This window comes from Lynx canadensis, chromosome B4 (assembly GCF_007474595.2).
Source record: "Lynx canadensis isolate LIC74 chromosome B4, mLynCan4.pri.v2, whole genome shotgun sequence".
Taxonomy (NCBI): Eukaryota; Metazoa; Chordata; class Mammalia; order Carnivora; family Felidae; genus Lynx; species Lynx canadensis.
Genome location: NC_044309.1, coordinates 132,210,793 through 132,231,684, shown reverse-complemented (window position 1 = coordinate 132,231,684; position 20,892 = coordinate 132,210,793). Strand labels below are relative to the sequence as shown.

Genomic DNA, 20,892 nt, shown 5'->3' with positions numbered 1-20,892 from the left:
GTGGTCAGGACCTGTCTGGAGAAACAAATTTAACTGAGGAAGGACTTGGGGTCTCTAATGGGCTCGCCCATGGCCCTCCAAGGCCCTGGGCACACAGCTCCCTGAGGGCAAAACCCCTGTCTGAGTCCCTCCTCCTACAGAGAATGATCTTAGGCAACTCAGAGGCCACAACTTAGGCCCTTACTCATCTCAGTGAAATTCACCCAATACTTCTCAGGTGCTTGCTGTGTGTCAGGGCTGGCCTCGCTTGAAACCAAGTGCCTCCTGTCCCAGGTCAGAACCTGGAGGAACCATCCCGAGCTCTCCCAACCCTCTTCCCGACTCCCTGCATCAGCCTCTGGGCTCATAAAGCCACTGTGAACCCGAGCCTCAACTCCCTGATCTACGAAATGGATATAAGCATTCCTGTCCTGCCCACTTTTCTGTTTGTGGCTTAAGCAACAGAAATTTATTTTCAGTTCTTGAGGCCAGAAGTCTGAGACCAAAGTGTCAGCAGACTTGATTCCTTCTGAAGAGGGAGAATCTGCTTCATGCCTCTCCTCTAGCGTCTGGTGGTTTTGCTGGTCATCTCTGGCATCCTTAGCTTGTAGAAGCATCACCCCATCTCTGCCTTCACCGTCCCATGGTATCCTCCCTGTGTGCACGTCTATGTGCACAAATTTCTCCTATCAGGACACTAGTCATATTGGATTAGGGGCCCACTCCGCTCTAATATGACCTCATCTCAATTTGACTAATTACAGCTGTACTGAACCCATTTCTGTCCTGCCCACTTCACATGAGACACCAAATCGGGGAGACCAATCCATAGCCCTGTCCTGTTCGCAACGCTCACCACGCTGGGCTCACCTCCCCTGACATCTGTCTCCCCAGCGGGGCGACCAGCTCCCTGGGGCAGGGAGCTGTACAAAAAGCTCAAACAAAAAGCACCCTGCATTGAGGTCTCCTCAGTGTGTTCACCATCACTTCCGTGCACACAGACTCTGGAACCAGACTGCCTGGTCCAAATCCTGGCTCTGCCATCCCCTATCTGTGCAGCCTTGGGCAAGTTCACAACTTTCCTCCTTTTTCATCTGTAAAGTGAGGGTTCAGTAATACTCCATGTAAAGCACTGGGCACATAGTGAGTGCTAAATAAACTTTAACTCTTCTTACTCCCATTGCTATGCCCCAGCCTGGCAGAGAGCAGAGAGAACCTTCGGGTAAGGGCGTGGCTGGAGCAAAGGCTTGGAGGTGAGCCCCTGGCAAAGCCTGGGCCCTGGTGGGTGCTGTCGTGTCCCAGAGGGGAACGGAGCAGGGCAGGGGCTCAGTAAGTGAAGCCTAGGCTGAACCTGAGCCTGACAGTGGAGGGGCTGAGAAGCAGCTCCCCACTTCCCGGGATGCTGGGGAAAGGAGGAAGAAAGAACTTCTGTCAGGCTCTCTAGGAGCTTCCCCAGGCCGCCCCCCACCCCCAACCCCATACACACATACTCCATGAGTTGTACCCAGCCCCAAGGAGCCTGGGTCTCCTGCATGAAGTTGGCAGGGGATGGACTGGATGCTTCCTGGTAGCCAGATAATCAGGGACAGGGGAGGCTAAGGCTGATCTTGACCCAGGACAGTGACAGGATCAGCCCAACCTGGGCCTCCTCTTCTTGTGCTGACTTGTGGCTGTAGCCATGCCCCAGAAGGTACCCCTGGGCAGGTTTTCTTCTTTCCCTCCCTCTTCCCACGTCTTCCTTCTCCTCCTTGTGCCCTCTTTCTTTGGGCTCTGCTTAGAAGGTTGATTGGGTGAGGGAGGGAATCAGATGAACTCAAACCCCACAACCCAGCAACGACCTCAGGGTCAGGGCTCAGGCTGAGTCCAGTGGGGGCTCTTGGCCAGAGAGAAGACAGGTGCTCCCTGGAGACCACAAGCTACATCTGTGGGCCTTACCAGGCTGGCAGCAGCCTCCTGGGTGCAGACACACCCTGACAACTGTCATCGGGTGATGAGAGGTTCCCATGGAGCTCTCCATGGTCCTGAGCTTGCCTGCGCTGACCAGGGTCCTAGCTCAGCCCTGGGAATGCCCTCTGCCAGCCTCTCACTGGCCCCTGCCAGCCTCCTCTGTGGTTCAGTGGCTCATGTCCTAATGGTCACTTGCCTTGCCCACCATCCTCTGACCCCCTTCCCTGCCTGCCTCATGACACCCGATCCCTGGTGTCCTCAGTTCTGGAACAGCCATGGGGCACTCAACTCCTACAACTGGAAGAAGGGACCAGCTGCACTCTATGTCCAGCAGCAGAGAGATCTGACACCTAGTAGGTGTTCAGGACGCTCTGGGAAATGTCCACTGGGGAAACCTTGGAGGTCCCACAGCCCACCTTGTCTCCACTCTTGGGCAGGAACTGGCCCATCTAAAACCCCCGGCCTGGGAGCACCCTTGAATGCAACCTCACGGCCTCTCCAGGAATTGGTCCATCTGCTTGAAAGGGCATCTTGATTTTGCGCTGAAGTCTGCCTCCCTGTGCTCACCTCTACCCTACATTCTAGTCCTACCCCATGTGACCCAAGGGCTCCGCCCATCTCCATGGGGGAGGCAGGAGGTGTATCTTTGCATCAAACTGCCTAAGACACAGAGTAGGCACGGCGGTTGTGATGTCAGATCTGAACACTGCCTATGATTTTGACAAGTTATCTTACCTCTCCCCGCCTCAGTTCCCCTTCTCTGTAAAACGGAGGTGTAATACTCCCTACCTCATAAGGCCGTTTTGAGAATCAAATGAGTTAATCCATGCAAAGGACTAGTAACTGTGCCTAAGCATACAGTTAGTGCTCAGTGAGCAGTGGCCTCCATTGTTACTGGAAGTCAGAAAGATTTCATTTGAATCCCAAAGCTGTAATTTCCTGTGTGCTCTTAAGCAAGTTACTTAGCTTCTCTGAGCCTCAGTCTTAGATGAAGAAGGAAGACATCCTCTCCCATGCAGTCCTGTGGGAGATCTGGATGAACCATGGTGTCCAAGCATCCTGCAAGGAGCCTAGCAACTGGTGGATGCTCTAAAAATGCCTGTCTCTTTTCTTCAGTTTGGCTTTCCTGCCAGACAACCAAATGTAGATGATACAACTGAACATGCCAGGCCTTGCTCCTGGCCAGCTTTGTTAAAGGACTGGGCCAATTGGAAGGCTGCTTACTACTGACTGGCACCCAACACCCTACAAGGCATTCTCAGTGACTCATCTGGCTTTCGGAACCCAGGGAATGTGGAGCCCACAGAGGTCCAGACTCCTCTCCCAGGGTCGGAAGGGTCCCGGTGTAAGAATATTGGCCACACCCTCACCCGAGGCCCATGCCAAGTGCCCATCTGGCCTCTGCTTGTCCAATTCTTAGCACCACCCATTCCAAGCACGTTGGGCTGCTAGAAATCTTCCTTCTGTTGACCTAAATCAGCTTCCCTGGAGCTGCTGCTACTGCTTCCGGGTCCTTCCTTGGGGTTAAGCAGAGCAAGTCAGCGCCGCAGGGATCAGAAGACTCCGGGACTAAATAAGGGTCCTTCCAATATGAGGTTCCATGATCCCACATAGGGAGACGGGCAGAGGAGGCAGCTACGGAGTACGACAACTTCCGGAGTCCTGGCAAGATGTGAGAAACGGCTGACGCTGTATCTATTTCTTTACCCCTCATTTTATCCATTTCTTCGGCTCATGTCCATCAGGCAAAGCTCCATAAGGATCAAGCCGACACGCGAGGGTCACCCTACAGCCAGCACATCATCCAGGCCACTGGTGAGCATTTACCAAGACCTTGCAGTGTGCCGGGCACTGCCTCCGCAATGGCTGGAGAAATTGGGGCCCGATTCCTGGGGCCAACCCTGGAGGAAGGTACGTGAGTCTTCACTTTATAAATGAGGAAATGGATGCTTCAGGAGGTTAAGCTACTCGCTCAGGTACACAAGGCTGGTGGGAATGAAGCAGATGGAAACCAAGATTCCCCAAGCCTCCTGCACCTGCTGACAGGCAGACCTGGGACCCAGTGGGGCTGCAGATTTGGGGATTCTGCCCCAGGCTAAACACAAATGGCTTGGCTGAGGGAGGGTCTGGTGTATCATGACGCCCAGTCCCCAGGACTTCTACTCCCCGGTCTCTCCAGGGAGAAGTCAGCTTAAAGGGCCAGCCCTGGCCAAGGACCCCATCTGCCCGGCAACTAGAAAGTCCTGGCAAACCTTGTTCACCATGGGGCAGGTGGGAGAGCTGCTGCTCCTATCCACAGATAAGGAAACCAAGGCCCGAAGGAGATGCACAGCTACGATGGGAGCCAGTTCTTGACCAGCCAGATGGGGCACCCAGGCCACTCCCCTGGGCACAAAGATCCGGGCCCTACTCTTTCTGCTGGTACAGCTCCAGAGCAGGGGCCGGGCTGAAAGCTCAGCCAATGCCCATGCCCAGGAGCTCTTTCCGTGATGAACCCTCCCCCTCCCCATACTCCACAAAGAGCCAGCGTGCCCTGGGCCTCTCTCCTTCCTCCAAACCCCTCCCCTCCAGAACTCCGCCTGGTCCCAGCCCCCTGCCAGCTGCTGGAGAACTTTCCCACGGTGTGGTTAGCATGTGCCTGAGAAAGTTAGTTCCCAAGGCTGGGACCTGCCCTCAGCGACCTGGGGCCTCCTCTTTCCCCACTGGTCATTGGCCCACCGAGGATATCAGTGTCTGCTCCCCAGAGGCCCATGGGTAGTGAAGATATAGAACATTTCCACCATCGCGGAATGTTCTATTGGATAGCACCGAGGCTAAACAGATCAGTCATCCTCAGGCATCAGCCAATGGGGTGGCTTTGCTCAGAAGCCTGCAGTGGTTCCCAGTGCCCAGCACTGAGGCTCGTGGCTGTTGTGACCCCTGCCTCTTGAGATCTGCCCCTACCTTCCCTCATTCATGTTAACATGGTGGTCACCACTTATCACGTGCTTAAGTAACGTGCCAGCTGTCAGCTGGGGGTTTTACACATACTTGACCCTCCCAGCCATCATGGGGGTAGGACTTATTATCCCCGCTTTACCCAGGAAGAAACTGGAGCTCAGAGGGCAAAGCCACCTGCAGAACATTCCTCTGCCCACCTGTACACATCCACTGCTCTGTAGGGCCTGAGAGCCACACAGCCTCCACTTACAGTGGGGGGGCGGGGGTGGAGATGTTGGCCTCATCCCCAGGCCACTGAAGGCTCTGAGTGGGGCAACCCCCTAAGCCTGTGCCTGAGGGTGGCCCATGTCAGCTTCCAGAGCCATCCAAGAGCACACTCTGCGCTGTCCAACACACCCGCCATTAGCCCCATGTGGCTGCCGAGCACTTGAAATTGACTGGGAGACTGAGGAGCTAATTTACAACGTAACTTAATTTGAATTTTAGGTTAATAGCCGCGTGTGCTAACAGCTACTGCATTGGAGCCCACAGGTTTGGACCAGACTGGGGAGAACAGGGCAGGGAGATGGGATGACAGCACCAGCCCTGTGGGAATGGGGGAGCTGGCCACGGGAGGGGGCAGCGTGATCGGAGGAGAGGATGCTCATCGGGACAGCTACGGTGCAGGAGGCGAGGACGCAGCCTGTGGCCTCCGGCCTGGGACACAGGACCAGGGTGGGGAGGGGTAGCGAGCTGCCGTGACAAAGTGACAGAGGGAGTGAGCAGCAGGAGGGTCACGGCCTCACGGGCAAGAGGTGGGCTGGAGGTAGGACCTGGGGAAAGTCTGGGAAGGAGGAAAGGGAGGAAGAGAGCCACAGTGCCTGGGGGTGGAGGGATGGGAGGGAGGCGGCTGGGCCTCATTCTGCCGAGGCGGCTGGAGGCACTGCGACGGAGCTGTGGTGTTCAGGTCACAAGGCTGTGGTGAAGATTTCACTTTATTTGTTAAAGCTTATTTATTTTGAGAGAGAGAGAGAGAGAGAGACGGAGAGAGCCTGCATATGTGAGTGGGGGAGGGGCAGAGAGCGAGAATCCCGAGCAGGCTCCATGCTGTCCGTGCAGAGCCTGACGTGGGGCTCGAACACACGAACTGATCATGACCCGGGCCAAAATCAAGAGTGGGACGCTTAAATGACTGCACCGCCCAGGCGCCCCAGGATTTTAAATACAAGTGCCTGCAGCACTGCCTGGAAGAGAGACCACCAGGTAGGTGCTTGTGAAACAACATCTGATGAGGGGCATGTGATGAATGTCACAGGAGGGAGACTGAGGCATCTGTCTCTGGGAAGCAGACTCTTGGTGGGTGGCTCTGGGGAGGAGAAGATGGGAATAGACACAGACATACACAAACATCGCACGTAAAGGGCTATGTGGGCACTGAGAACAGGTGTTCCCAAATCAGGTTCCGTGGAACCTCACGGGGTCCTCCTGGGACCAAAGAATGAGGTGGGGGGGGGAGAGGAGAGAGGTAACAAAGCCAGGGACAACCCCCCCCCCAAAAAAAACCATCAAAAAGATGCTCTCTCAACTTCTCAATTTCATACATTGGCGTTCCTCGTGAGATTTTGTTTGCGGAAAACTTTTCTACACCAAAAACCGGTCTGAAAACCCCAGCCAGGCAGAGAAGGAACCGTGTGAACCTCAAAGGGCAGAGCACTGATGAGTGCCCACCCACGGTGGTGGTGGGCATGCATTTCAGAAGGCCCCCTCCCCGCCCCTGCCCCGGGGGGCTCTGATGGCCTCACACACACAGCCTGGAAAGGAAAGTCACCAATTGGGCCTGGAGGAACAGCCATCCCAGGAGTGGGGAGTGGTTTTGCCCGAGTCCCCTTAGCGGTCCAGGGAGGGAAGGTGGACGGGTCCCAGCAGGAGTGCAGGCACTGTCGGGCCAGGGTAGGAGGAGCAGGTGGCGGCCACCCAAGTATGACCGCCAGCCACTGAGCCAGGGGCCATGTCTCCGCCAACCCCTGCTTCTGCCCCGTCACAGCAAACCTCAGCAGTGTTCGGTCTTGTCCCCTGCCCTGTTCATTCCATTCCCACACTGTGCGCGCTCCAAGTCAGGCTGACCCTGTGTTCCCGGCGCCCAGCACGGGGCCCAGCCCAGACGTTCAGTGGATGTTTGGGACAAGCCAGAGGGGTGAGCACTAAGGTAGAACGGGGATCTGGCTGTGTCCCCGTCAGCAGGGCCACATCCAGTCACGGGCTTGCCCGGTGAAGAATCAAGGGGCATAGCTACCCTGGTGGGGACTGGGCCGGGGTGGAGGGAAGGCGCCCAGGGGCTGGGAGGACCACAGTCAGTCACGGCGCTTGTGTCCTTCCCTAGGGTCGGTGGAGAGAGCAGATCGGTCCTGGCTTTTGGAGCTGGGGTTGCAGCGGGGCTCGGGATACACAGATGAAGTCCCGCCCCTAGAGCTCAGTCCGGTGGCGGGACAGAGGACGAATGACGAAAACGAACGACAGGTGCCAGGTGTCAGGGGGGACCTCCCGAAGACAGGACGTTTCAGCTGAGACCCAAGAAGGCGCCACCTCACAGAGTGGGAACAGCATGTCAGGCAGAAGGCTGACAAAGAAAGGCCTGTGGGCTGGAAACTCCCAGTGCAGTGACAGCAAAGGGGGGGGGGGGTGTTTGAGTCCTTGAAGAGCATGTGGAGCCCAAGGGGGTGACAAGGACCCCCCGCGCTTCGGGGACTGCTTGGGCAGAAGCCTGGGCACCCCTTCTCACCCCTCTTGAGTCAGTAACCCGGATGCAGCTAAACCCTCTAACTGGGCAGGGCTGGACAGGTCTGGGGAGCAGTTGGCCCGGAACATTCCTTCCAGAAGATGGCGCCTCCATCATCATCACCTTCATGGCAGCTGGCACGTTCTGAGTGGCCTAGGTGCCTTCCTCCATTTGTCCTCACAGCCACCGGGTGGTGAGGAGACAGGCACAGGGGTTGAGGGACCTGCCTGAGACTCACGCCCACTCACCACCTCTGGGGGTCCTCACTCAGGAGGCAAGGTCTAGACCGCTGCCTTCAGCCTTGCCCAGAGCAAGGAGCCCTCTCACCTCCACCTTAGCCCCCGGCGGGAGCCCGCAGGCCTGCCATTTGTGAGTCCCCAGCCTCCCTGTTTCCAGCAGGTGACTGGATCTGTTACGAGAGCGCTGGGCCCAGGAGAGCCGCATCGCCAAAATCCTTTCTGTCTGAGGCTCCCCTCCACCTGGGGCCCCCCCAGGGCAGCGCTCTGGCTGCAGATCAGTGACGTAAACCCACAAAGCCCAGGGGCTCACAAAGCCCAGGGTTTCCTGAAAGCCCGCAGGAGCCCCAGGGCCCCTTCCCTCTCCCCACCTGGTGACAGCAGAAACAGATCACCCTGGACAGGGTCCGGTGTAGGGATCTCCAGGTCTCACCTGGAGATCTCACCAGGAGACCTCCCTGGTGAGGCGTGGACTTCAGAAGGTTCTAGGGGGCCTGAAGTCCCTCAGGGAACCCGGCTCATGCCTGTACTGCAGACCCCCCCGCCCATGAGTACTGTCCTCCTAAGACTCACTATGTTTTCCCTAGTCCTGCTGGCCTGGAACTTCTGGAATTCTCAATCATCTTGGGAGGGTCCCATGCCAGCCGCACCCATACTCCAGGGGTTTCTGTCTACTTGCTGTTTGCCCGACCCCTCAGCGGCCTGTCACCACACAGGGGGAAAGAGAGGGCATGCCTGAGGCCCGTCCCCGCGCTGCCCTCTGGCAGAATGCTAACTGCTTCAGCTCCCTTCTCGAATTCCATCCCTATATCAGCCCCTTGGCTGTTACAGACAGGAAACAGGTTCGGAGGGTCTGAGTGACCAGCCTGGCTGGCCCTGTGAGTGGCAGCAGTGTGTCTGACCCAACCCTAGGGCCTCCCGCTCCCCACCACGCCACCCTGCCTCGGTACCCGCCTGGCCTCTCCCTGCCGGGGCCCATCTTGCCCTCCCCTGACCCGGTACCTGCCTCGGGTCCCCGAGGTGGCACACCACAGGTGAGGCACAGTGTCCCGTTCCAGCTGCCACAACCTGTGCCGGGCCGCTGTGGCTCGATGACAGCGGTTTCCTCGCTGGAGGCTGTCTCCTGCCCCCAGGCTGAGCACAAGCGGCAGTTAGGTGGCCATGTCCCGGGGACAGCCAAACTTGGCCCGGCCTCAGCTCTGGCCTTCACCTGGGCAGGTTTCCCGGCCCCACCTCTCCCCAGCTGGGTCACCTCGCTCAGGGCTCCAGTCCCCTCATCTGTACAAGGTAGAAACAGGTGGCCCAGGGGCAGTGAGGGCAGCCCCACCCCGCTGGAGCTGCTCTAAAGTGCCGGGTGCCGGGGCACATGGGTGCCGGGACGTGGGCGCGCTCTCAGTTTCCACCTTACTTACAGGGTGAGGGGCCTGGTAAACCACGTGCCTGTCTCCTCTTGGAGCCTCGCCTGCTCCCTCTGGGTGGCAGGTCACCCTGAACGGTTCCCATACTCCCAAGACACTGCTGGGCATTTTTGGTAGGGCACTGATGGGCAGTGGAGGAGTGGCGTACAGGTGGAAAAGGTTGGACGTGCTCTCTACCAGGGGGAACCCGGTGTCCCAAACCCAGTGTGGGCGTCGGGGGGCCAGAAGCGGAGCCTGAATCCTGACTGTCCCCCAGAAACCCTGCAGCGTTCACCTGAGAGTGGGCTCAGTACTCAACAGCCCGTGGCCCGGATGAGACACTGGGGGCCCAGAGGAGACCAACTGTCCAGCCTGGCCCCGGGCCCAAGTCCAGCATTGCAAGGCGTTCATTCCTGGCGGTGGGGATGACCCTCTCCGGGCTCCTTCTGAAGAGGGTGAAGACAGAAATCAGAGCCTGGCCGAGAAGAGCTCTGGGGGACTCCTCCTCCTTCACACCCAGCTTAGCCCTTGCCTCCCCTGGGGAGCTGCCCTCAAGCCCAGCAAACTCAGAAGCCCGCCATCAGCCTGCAGAGAAACGTCCCGTCGGCCGGCCGTGCGGGCTGAGAGGGCCTGAGTCCCGCTCTCGGTGCCTGACAGTGAACGTCAGCTGAGAGGATGCCAGTGTGGGAGGACCGCCCTGTCATCTCCGCGGTGCGGGCCGGCTGGGTGGGGCAGGGGTGGGTCCTGGGTGCCAGGAGGGGGAAGGAATGAGAAAAAGAGAAGCGCAGGGTCCAGCCAGGGTGAGGCCAAGGAGGCGGGGGAGGGGGCACGAGCCTGTAACGACTCATCGGGCAGATCATTAACACGCACGGAGCAGCCAATTAGAGGAAAGTCAAAAACCCAGCTTCTTCTAATCCATGAACAGAATATGGTGCCAGTCCTTCCACAAAGTTCACTGACCAGACCCCACGCAGGCTCATTGCTCACGCCCCTGTGGGGCCTGCTGAGGCTCCTGCACTTCTGCCTTGCGGCTCCCTGCCCAGCTCCTGGCCCCTCAGCCTCCGAGACCCAAATAACCCACCCACTGGGGGAGAGCAGACAAGCCCGGGAGGCAGGGGCGGGGAGCGGCTCTGCCCGCCTCCTCCCCTGCCACGTCTGTGGATTGGCGATCACCATGAGAAAAGCGAGGCCCGCGAGGCTGGGGCTGGCCTCCCCGAGAAAGGAAACTCCCTCGAAGGCCGGCCGGAGATGCTGTTCAAGAGTCCCCAGCCCCACCTCTCAGGGCACCACAATGGGCAGCAACTCCCTGGAATCTGGACTCAAATCCTGCCTGTGCCCCCGCCCCATGTGATCTTGGGCAGGTGGCTTAATATCCCTAGGCCTCCGAGTCCCCATCTGCACTGTGGGACCACCCCAGCCCCTCATCCCATGACAAATGACTTAACAGGGTCACATCCAAAGAGCCTCAGCACCGACCAGTCCTCTGAGCTCCTCCTGAGCTGAAAAGTTCACCCTGTGCCACCCAACCATGGCCTCACCATGTGCCTGGTGTCATGGGCAAGGCCCGCTGGAGTGTCCTTCCAAAATGCACCCGGAACCCAGCCCCGCTCCTCCTCCTCACTGGCCTCCCTCCTGCCCCCTTTTTTCTCCGTCTTGAAATTATTTTTGAACAAGGGGCCCTATATTTTCTTTTCATTATTTTCTTTTATTTTTTTTAATGTTTATTTTTGAGAGAGAGAGAGACCGAGCGTGAGCAGGGGAGGGGCAGGGAGAGAGAGGGAAACGCGGAATCCGAAGCAGGCTCCAGGCTCTGAGCTGTCAGCACAGAGCCCGACGCGGGGCTCGAACTCACGAACTTGGAGATCGTGACCTGAGCCGAAGTGGTCAACCAAGTGAGCCACCCAAGTGCCCCTATTTTATTTTATTTGAGACAGAGAGAGAGAGAGAGAGAAAGAGAGCACACAAGAGTGGGGGGGGGGGGGGCAGAGGGAGAGAGAGAAGAGAATCTTAAGCAAGCTTCGGGCCAGACGCAGGGCTCAATCCCATAACCCTGGACTCCTGACCTGAGCAGAAATCAAGAGTCGCAGGCTTAACTCACTGAGCCACCCAGGCGCCCCTCGGGGCCCCACATTCTCATTTGGCACTGGGCCCCACAAATTCTGTCACTGCAAAGTCCCCACCAGGCCATGTCCCCCCTCCCCGCACCCCACTCAACCTCCTTCCACAAGACCCTCCCCCCCGACCCCACCCGCACACCGGTCTCGCTCAGAATGAAATCCACACTCCTCTCTGGGCCCACAGGCCCCGCCAATCTGGTCCCCGAATCTTTGCTGCCCTCGCCTCCCTCGTCCACTCGGCTCCAGTCACAGTCCCCACCTTTCCGTCTCAGGGTCCTCCCACTGGCTGACTCCTCGGCCTGGAATGTGGCTGCCTGCTCAGAGGGGCCCTCCTGGCCCTCCAGCTAGAGCGGCTGTCCCCTGCCCAGGTCGTCTGCTCCCCAGCACTCACAGCGGAAGCTAGCCGGCTCCTTGTTTACGTGTTCGTGGCCTGTCTCCCCCACCCACACCCCGGGGCTCAGAATGTCAACAGGAGAGCAGGGTCATCGTAAGCCTGTAAGCCTCGGTCACCGGTCACGGCTGCTCCCCACCCCCTAGGACAAAGCCTGGCCCGGAGCAGACGCTCCATAAACAACTGGTGCGCGACGACGGACCTTGCCTGAGAAGTGATGACAGACTCTGAGTGACAAGTACCGTCTAGTGTGGGGCGGCAGGCCCGGCCAGTGCGAGCCCATACCCGGCAGGGTGTTCTCCCCTGATCCCAGGCCCAGAGAACACCCCCCCCCCCCCCCCCCCCCCCCCCCCCTGGATCCTCAGTGCCGCTGAGATCAGCACAGGGTGTCGGGCAGTGCCAGCCCCTCCCACCAGGCTCCCCCCTCCCCCAGGGGGACAATGTACAAAGGGCCACTTCAGCACGGAGCTGCGTCTCTAGCCCACAGGCCTGAGGTGGGGGAGGGGAGGGGAGGGCGTGCCCCAGCCCTCGGCTGTCCTCATGGAGCCTGCTCTAGCACAGGGCCAGGAGGGTGACAGATTCAAGCTGTAGCGCGGAGAGGCTTTGTTCCAGGAGCTGCGCCTTGAGGCGTGGGGGAGATGCCCTTGCACAGCGCGGGGACGAGACACATCAATGCACGGGGTCGGCGTGCCCGGGCAGAGGGCGGTCCCCGTGGACCCAGGCAGCAGGAGTGGAGTGGCGCTCCCCCACGTGGGCAGGGCACAGTTGCGAGGTGCAACAGGGCACTCAAGAGGCTAAAGTGCCCGCGGGGTCAAGGGAGAGAGAGGAGCAGACCCGGCGGGGTCTGGGCCAGGCTGGAGGGCAGAGGCCTGGGCTCAGAGTCGGCTCCCATCCTGCCTGGGACCCTCCGCCGCAAAACCAGGCACAAAGAACTCGCTCAAATAGTGGTTCCCGAAACCTGAGCTGATAACCCGAGATGTGACCATCCACCCAGTCTCCCAGGCCAGGAGCCCGGCAGTCATCCTGAATCTGGCTTCTTGCTGACCTCGCGCTCCCCATCGCCAGGCCCGTCTCTTCCACGCCCCGGTACTTGTCGTCCCACCCGGCCCCCTGTGCCACTGTCCCACGCTGCCTGTGCCACCATCCACGCTCACCTGGACAACAGCAGCAGCCTTGCCAGGGAAGGGGCTCCTGGCTTGCGCCCCACGAGCCAAGCAAAAGCCACATCCTATGCTTGGAACACCTGCCCCCGGGATAAAGTCCAAATCCTCTAGGAGGCTCCAAGTTTCTGTGTAATCTTTCACTCCCTGCCCAGGTAGGCTCAGCTGAACTGCACTTCCCCCAGGCTGAGGAAGGACTGAGCCGCCTCACCCCTGGCCTGCTCCCCCAGAGCTCCTCACCCGACACTGGGTGGTGCTGCCCAACTCTCCTGGGGCCCCAGCACAGAGCCTGATGCAAAGGAGGTGCTGACCTTGGCCTGTTGAAGGAATAAACGACAGCCCCCCCCCCCCCCGCCCCCAAATCCACACACCCGCGCCTTCAGTCAGTGCTGCTGGGCTCTCAGAACTGGTCTGGGGTTTGGAAAAGTCTAGTCCTGCCTGGGCAAGGCACACCCCAACGAGGTGGCTTATGTACATGAACTCGACGGGTCCCCTGCAATGGGAGGGGAGCGGTGGAGAGCGGAGACACGGGGAAGGACTCCAGCCTTCAAAGCGCTCTGAGCAGGATGGCTGATGGTCCCGAGGAGACGCGGCGAGGAAGAAGGGGAAACAGGAAGTGATCTCGGTTCACCCCTGGGTGCTCAGTGCCTGGCACCATGCCCGGCTGCTGCTGGCTCAAAGGATGGGCTGGAACCCTGGCTCTGCCCCCCGCCCCCAACTCTGGAATCCTACTCTCTTGGAGGCAGAAAAGCGGGGGCTGGTAACGCCGCCTCACAGGGATCTGGGGAAGTGACGAGGCTGCTCCTGGCCCAGAACCTACAGCTCCAGCTCTCTGGGAGCCCGAGCAAGGAGCAGGTGCACCTGGGGAGCCTCCGCGGAGCTGGAACAATGAGCCCTTTCTCTTTCTCCTTCCCAATCCACCTCTGCCCACCCCTGCCTTCAAGGGGCCGCAGCACCCCCGGCTCAGGACCCGACCGTCTCCACGGGGGGACACTCAAGAAGCCCTCACCAAATGGCACAGGGCACCATGCAGGGCTTTAGGCAGCGGGCCCCTGCTCCTTCATATGGAGCCGCCAGTCTGTTCTTGCTCCTCTGATGAGTCAGTCTTTTCCCCCTGCTAGATCCCGAGAGCATTCCGGAAAAGGGCCGCAAGTGCCCAAACGTCCCACCGAGGGTGAGAAAGAAGAGAAAGGAACAGCAGTGACCAGACCATCACCACAAGGGGCCAGAGTCATTCAGGAGTCAGGTGGCCAGGGTCCAGGCCTTAGCCATGCCACTAGCTTGCCGGGAGAGCCTGAGCACCAGGTGAAGTGCTCCATCCGGTCTGACCGTCACGTGGCCATTTCACAGATGGGGAAACTGAGGTTTGGAGAGGGGACAGGACGCGCCCGAGGTCAGGCAGCAGCGAGCTGTGGGGAGGGCCTGGCTCAGCAGAGACCACGTGCGTGCCACTGCAGCCCACCAATGCTCAAGGCCTCCCCGTTCCTGCCAGACCTCAGTTTCCCCCACTGACCACCGGGGGCACAGACTGGATCTTCCAGCTTCCGGCTGACTTGAGTGTTCCAGGTTCTGGAAGGCCCACATTCTAGGTCCGCTGCTCCATTTTCCTCCTCTAAGTTCCACGATCCCCCTTCTCTGGTCTGGATCACGGGGTTCTACTTTCCAGGCGCTGTGTTCTCGTGCCTGGTCCCCAAGTTCGCCTCTCAGAAAGGTCTGCAGCCCAGGCAGGTTCTCCAGCCCACATGCTTCATCTTCATTCCCTGTATTCTCTCCCAGCCCCCAGCAGTCGGGGCCCACAGGTCACCACCCAGAGCTCCAGTTCCGTCGGCCCTCGGGGCTGCTTTAGGGCATTAAAATGGGCGGGGAGGGCCGTCCCAGACCCTGGATCGCTGGGCTGAAGGGGATGCCGGAGATCATCCTCACAGCTGGGCAAGAACACCCTTCCCCACTCTTCCCCGTGTCTCCAGGACCACTTTTCTGACCACCCCCCAGCCCTGCCGGCCTCTGCCCCCACCGGTCCGCACCGCGACAGCCCCCGAGACGGCACTTCCCGAGGACAGAGACCTTGGGTCATTTTTCTTTGGGGTCAGAGCCTGGTACTTCCTTACTGGGTGTCTGTCAAACACTTGCAGAATGAATTAACCAGGTGTGCCCGGGGTCCCGGCAGGATTACACATTGTCACAGCCTCAAAGACCAGAGTTCACATATGACGGAGACGCTCACGCTGTGTGTGCGTGCAGGTGATGTGCACAAAACATGTGCTCCAACACACAGACACGTCACACCCTCAAGTCAGCAGATCTGTGCCCCTGGCACCTAGCCTGGGCCCTGGCACTTGCTGAATAACAGTTGACCGAATGAATGGGTGCTCTGTACTAGGTACACGGGGGAGACGGAGATCGCATCCTCACCCAGGATCAAGGCTCAGCTGTGATTCCAAAGACCGTTTCCACGAGGTCGAACTTGACTACATGGTAGGAGGACCCCCTGGAAGGGCACTTCGGGGCCGGAGTCGGTAAGGAAGGCAGTCAACGGTGCTATGCACCCAACTGGGCACCCGGATGGAGGTGAAGCAAACAGCCTAGGGTCACCTCTGGCTGGGAGGGGCAGAAGGCAGCCTGGGGTGGGGTGGGGTGGCTTTCCAGGTGGAGGTGGGAAGGCGAGGGCCCCGAGGCCTAACCCACACGACAGGAAGGACATCAGAGGCTTGAACGGAATTCTGGGTGTGCTGCATCCCAGTAGGCCCCAGGTCTGGACTCTTCGCTGACCCAATTTCCAAGAAAGAGAGACACACAGGCTGAGCTGTCTGCTACAGGCGCACCTGTTCTGGAGGATGTGCCTGGGGCCAGGGTCCCTCTGGAAGCCACTCCCACATGGTGACCCCAGAGTCTCATGAATGGGGAGCTGGTTGTTCTCAGGGCACCTTTTCTTGGACTTCTCTCCTTTTCATGGTAACTTCATTTTTCTGGTTGTAAAGGTTTCACCTACAACCTAGGAAATGTGAAAATCCCAGCGAAAGAAGGGTAATATCACCCACCATCCCCGGGGCTAACATTTTGGCCTAAGTTCTCACCGGCTTTTTTTCCTGCGCACCTTTTTGCAGGAATGAGCTATCGATGTGGATTTCCTGCCAGCTTTTGGACAGCAAGCATTTTCTCTAAGGAGCTTTGTCCTCCGCAAGGGAAGACCGAGTGCAGACCTGAGCCCTGGGGACTTTGCTCTCCTGGGCTTCTTCCCATCCCCCCCAGACCTGACCTGGATCCTGCAGACAAATGCTCCAGCTGGGGACCGGAGTGGGGGAGGGGTACGGCCACATAGCCCTGGGCTCTCCTCCTACAAGCCACAAAGGGACTACCAACCACTCTCCAGGGTGCTCTAGGTCAGTCCCAAGCACCTCGGGCCTCAACGTTCCCTCTGTGAAATGGGCATGTTTGGCTAGCTATCTGGCCTCAAGGCTCCCCAGCCTGGTCTCCTCTCTGGGCTGCGGGGACAGTCGCCTGAACTGGGCTGCACCTTACAGCTGCTTTCCCTGCCCACTCCACTGGCATCTCCGACCAGGCCCTCAAGGTTCTCAGCATCCTGTGGAGAAACCAGATGGAAATCCTGGCAGGGCGGACCAGCCTGGCCCTTGGGGTGGGGGTCAGGCAGGGGGCTTCCTGGAGGGGTCTCAAAGGATGAGCCAGCACCTGCCAGGAGAGGAGGGGAAGGCCACTGCAGCTGGGGATAGCATCTGCAAAGGCCCTGGGGGTGTAGGGGGGAAGCCAGCACCTGGATTTCTAGTCTGGGTGGGGTGCTGGTGCATTTCGCCCTCCCCACATGCCAGTACCTGGAGGCAGACCACAGAGTCTGTTACATCCCCCCCTGGTGGCTGCAGGGCCACTGCCCGTACTCAGGTATGGCCCCGAACATCTGTGACAGCAGTAACACGCCGGGCCCCGCAGCAGTCCTGGACACCGCTGAGAGGCGGTTTGCCCGGGGGCCCTTTGGGGCCAGGCTCTGTGGTTTCATGGCTGTGACAGAGGTCATCCCGCACAGACAGAATCCCCCTGCCCCATTCCCTGGACCTCTCGGCCGTGGTGGAGCCTCACACCCTCTGCTTTAATCCTTACGGCAGGTATGACCTTGGACCCGTCACCCACACCCTGTGGGCCTTGGCTCAAAGACTGAAGACTGATCTGGGCTGTTCCAAGGTCCAGGTGGGACCAGAGCTGGCTCTGCCTGAACTGACCACAGGGGTTCCCAAACACCTACTATGTGCCAGAGCCCCCAACACTGCCTCTTTGTTTCTCTCTCCCGCCAGCCCGGAGGCGGGATCTCTTCCCACCACTGCCCCTCACAGACACAGAAGGCCCCTGGATGCAGGTTTTCTGACCCCGGGATGTGGGCATAGGTGAAAACGTAGAGCCAAACCTCCAAGCCACAGCTAGAACCAACTCAGATGATGTGTTACCGCTTCATAAACTGTAGAGTGCAGACTCATTTATTTTTTTTCGCACAACGGGCAAGGCTCCGTTTTGCAGGACCCCCTCCCAGCTGTGTGACCCCACCAAGTCACCTGTCTAGGGCTCAGTTTCCATTGAACGAAATAAGGATTACATCAGCACCCCCTTCCCAGGGCTCCTGAGATACTGAAATGAAATCGAGCAAGAAAGCACCAGCCCCTCACTCCCATCCGAGCCATAAATGAGTTCGGACCATTAATATTCACGGTCCTCAGAGATGGCCGGGAAGGCGCCTTCTCAATCTTTCACCCAAACCCGCCAATCTGCACTGCTTCCGGAAGTGGCCCTCACCCCGTCACACGACAGATCACCATTCAACAAGCAGTTAAGAAACAGTCATCAAATGCCTTTTCCATGTTAGGCAAGGTGCCAGCCCCAGAGAGTGCCTGTGCACCCGGCCTGGAAGCCTCACCTGTCATCGGCAGCCCTCCCTTGTTCCCCCTTCCCCGGCCACCATCACTCACCCACCACGATTCGCCCAGGCTGTGTGCCAGGCCCGGGCTAGCAAGAGTGGGGCCACGAGCGACTGGTCCAGAGTGTTACACAAGCTCTGTGGGGTCTGTGGCCAGCTGGGACCTGTTTCCAGAAGGAAACAGCAGCAGCAGGTGCCTGGATAAAGGCAAAATGGGGCGTGGGGGGTCAGTGTGGTGTGTGTGCAGAGCTGGGTTAGGGTAGCAGGGGGCAGAGGCTGGGAACACAAGCAGGGGCAGGGTCATAGGGATCTGGGTTAAGGGCAAGGGAGTCTCTTAAAGCAGCCTGGACTCCACTGGGCCGGGCAGTGGTTCTGGGAGTCCGCAGTCCTCTCTATCCCCAGGACAACATTTTAAAAATTGGGTTTCCAGCCCCCTCTCCCGCAGTGGGATTCTGACTCAGCGGGGTGTGGCGGGGCCTGGGAAATCTGTATTTTCCCCAAGCCGCCCAGGTGAGGCTACACGAGGCTTCCAGAGACAGTGCCCCAGGACTATGGGAAAGAAGGAAGTGGCAATCAGGGCCACAAGGAGGGTGGCCTGGAGGCCAGGACACCAGTGACGTGGCTGTCTCGGGCGTCCAGGCTTCAGAGACCGTTCCCTTCTGAGTGACTGAGGGGCCTATCCGAGGGGCCCCATCGGGCTCTGGGGGTCCTACAGGCTGGATACGATCCCAGCCCTGCCACTTCCTGGCCCTGAGCCCCAGGCACCCTCAAACTGCCAAATGGGGATAATAATAGTACCTACTTCGAGGGAAGTTAGCAGGCGTCGCTGGGATAATGCAGACAAAGTGCTTGGCCCAGCGCCCGGCACATAGTAAGTGCTCGATAAATAGCAGCAAATTATTATGACTCAGAGGTCGAGGTGGGGTAGAACAGCCTGGGAAGTCATCCATTATGGGTCTCTGTCAACCAGAATCCTGGAGACCGCCTCTGGCCACCCTCCCTCGCTCAGACCCCCATCTGGGCTGCTGCTTCTGGGAAGTTCTCAGCCTGCCAGGAGAGGGCAACGGGAGGGCAGACCCGGAGGAGGCCCCAGTGTCAGCGCAGACTCTGGCCTCCTGCCTTGACCCTCACCCTGCCCCTCCCAGGGGATTCCTACTTCGGTGGGAACCAAAGTCTAGAGCCAAACAGGCTCTAAATTCATAAAGCCACGGAGTAATTAGGTGTGTGCATGATTCTTATTTCCAACTTTATTTTTCTAGATAAAATGAAAATAAGTGGGCCAACAGGGGAATTTCCACTTGGGGCGGTGCGAGAAAAAGTATTTGGGGACCCCGTTAACTTCCTGGGTTACAGGCAGGACTGTGGGCCCATGTCAGCCCCGCTCTAGACCACAGGAGGGTGGTCCACTGCCCTTCTAACCATGCCTGCTTTTGGCCCCGCCCACAGCCTCACTTCCCCTTGTCAGGTGTGGCTAAGCAGGGTCCCTGTGACCATCCCTCCATGGTGTGAGGCTGCCCTCTGGAGGGTCAGTCTCCTCCCACAGGGATGGAAAGGGAGGAGGAATGGGTAAAAGAACAGGGATGCTCCCTGGGGCTGAAAGTCATTCACTCACTCATTCATTCATTCATTCATTCGAGCTCCTACAGGATGGGGAACTCACGGCCAAGTGGAACACGCCACAGCAAACACGTTCAAGAAAGAGAAGTGGTTCTCTGCCCAGCCCACAGCAAGGAGCCTCCCTGCACATCGAACGGATGCTCAAGCCGAGAGGCCAAGGATGGGTCGTCGTTAACAAGACAGAGCCTCCATTTCCCCATCCGCGAAAGGGATTATCACGGTACCTCTATCACGGGTTGCTGTACAGATGCAATGTTAGCTGCTAATATTTTTATGGGCAGGCAGGGTGCACACGAGAGGGGCCGTGAGGCCAGAGGAAGAGCAGAAGGGGAGAAGGGTCTGTGGGATTTGGGGTGGAGGAGGCTTTTGAAGGGTGACAGAGTTTCAGGGGACATAGGAAGAGGTGGGTGGAACAGACATTCAGGCAGAGGGAACAGCACAAGCAAGGGAATAGAATATGACGTTTGAGACCCGTCTGGACCATTTCTCAGAGCTCTGTCAGGTTAATGCCTGGGATCCAGCTAGGTCATTCTGTGCAGACAGCCCAAACCAGGCCAAGGTCAAGAGGATCCAGAGCAGAAGTGACGCAGGGTCAGAGGTGCAGAGGTTCCCAGAAAGGGAGGACACCAGTCCTCCTTCCCCTCTGCCCGCCATCTCACCACGGGTTACTTATTCAGAGTGGTCTCTTGTCCTGGCCTCAGCCTGTCTGATGCCTCCCCTCTCTCAGCTACAGTATGGCCTGGCAGCTCCCCAAGTCTCTGGAGCCTTCTCTCCTTATTCACCCATCATTTATTAAGCACCTACTGAATGCCTGGGTGCTGAAGCTGGCATGGACCAGCTCCCACTGCGAGATGGTGACGCTGTTGGTAGCCTCAAATGGGCCTTGCCGGAAGATTTACACCACGGAAACCTGCCAACGCTGTTGATCAGGTACCTTTTTCTCCCAGAGGGCCTGTTGCCAGCACACCATTGCCCCCTGCCCGAGCAACGGACACAGAAAGGCAGGCCCCCGCCTATAGGGACTCACAGACAAAAGGAAGACGATAGCAGGCTGTGTAGTCTTCCAGGAGGCAGGGGTGACCTGGGAGACCCATTCTGGAAGAGGGGGCGTAAATGCCCACTAGAAACCGAACCAAGCTGTTCAAATAGCACTGGTGTGCCTCGTTCCCATTTTAGAGGCAAGGAAACAGAGGCACAGAGAGGCAGAGTCACCAGTCCACAGTCACACAGTAAGAAGTGGCAGAGTTGAGATTTGAACGTGGGACACTGGATCTGGAATCTTTGCTTTTAACTTCTGCCCTTGACCGTCCCACGCTGCCATTATTGCAACTCTCCTCCCCGTCCCCCCGCCACCCCTAAGCAGCCAGCACAGGGCTACGCAAGACCATGGGTGCCCGACTGGTTTTGCTGCCCAACTAGATTCCATTCTCCTGGGGGT

General features: G+C 58.7%; 1 protein-coding gene across 3 annotated transcripts in view; it reads right to left on the bottom strand.

The window, feature by feature from the left end:
• Nucleotides 1-20,892, bottom strand: part of MGAT3 (beta-1,4-mannosyl-glycoprotein 4-beta-N-acetylglucosaminyltransferase) — a 55,251-nt gene that overhangs the window by 9,860 nt on the left and 24,499 nt on the right. The window contains exon 1 of one of the 3 annotated variants that reach the window (XM_030320682.1): nucleotides 12,917-13,086. The exons of the other annotated variants lie outside the window; for them this stretch is intronic. The gene's annotated coding sequence lies outside the window, so the exon portion shown is untranslated. Of the gene's footprint in view, nucleotides 1-12,916; nucleotides 13,087-20,892 lie in introns of those variants that run through there. 3 annotated transcript variants of the gene reach the window in all.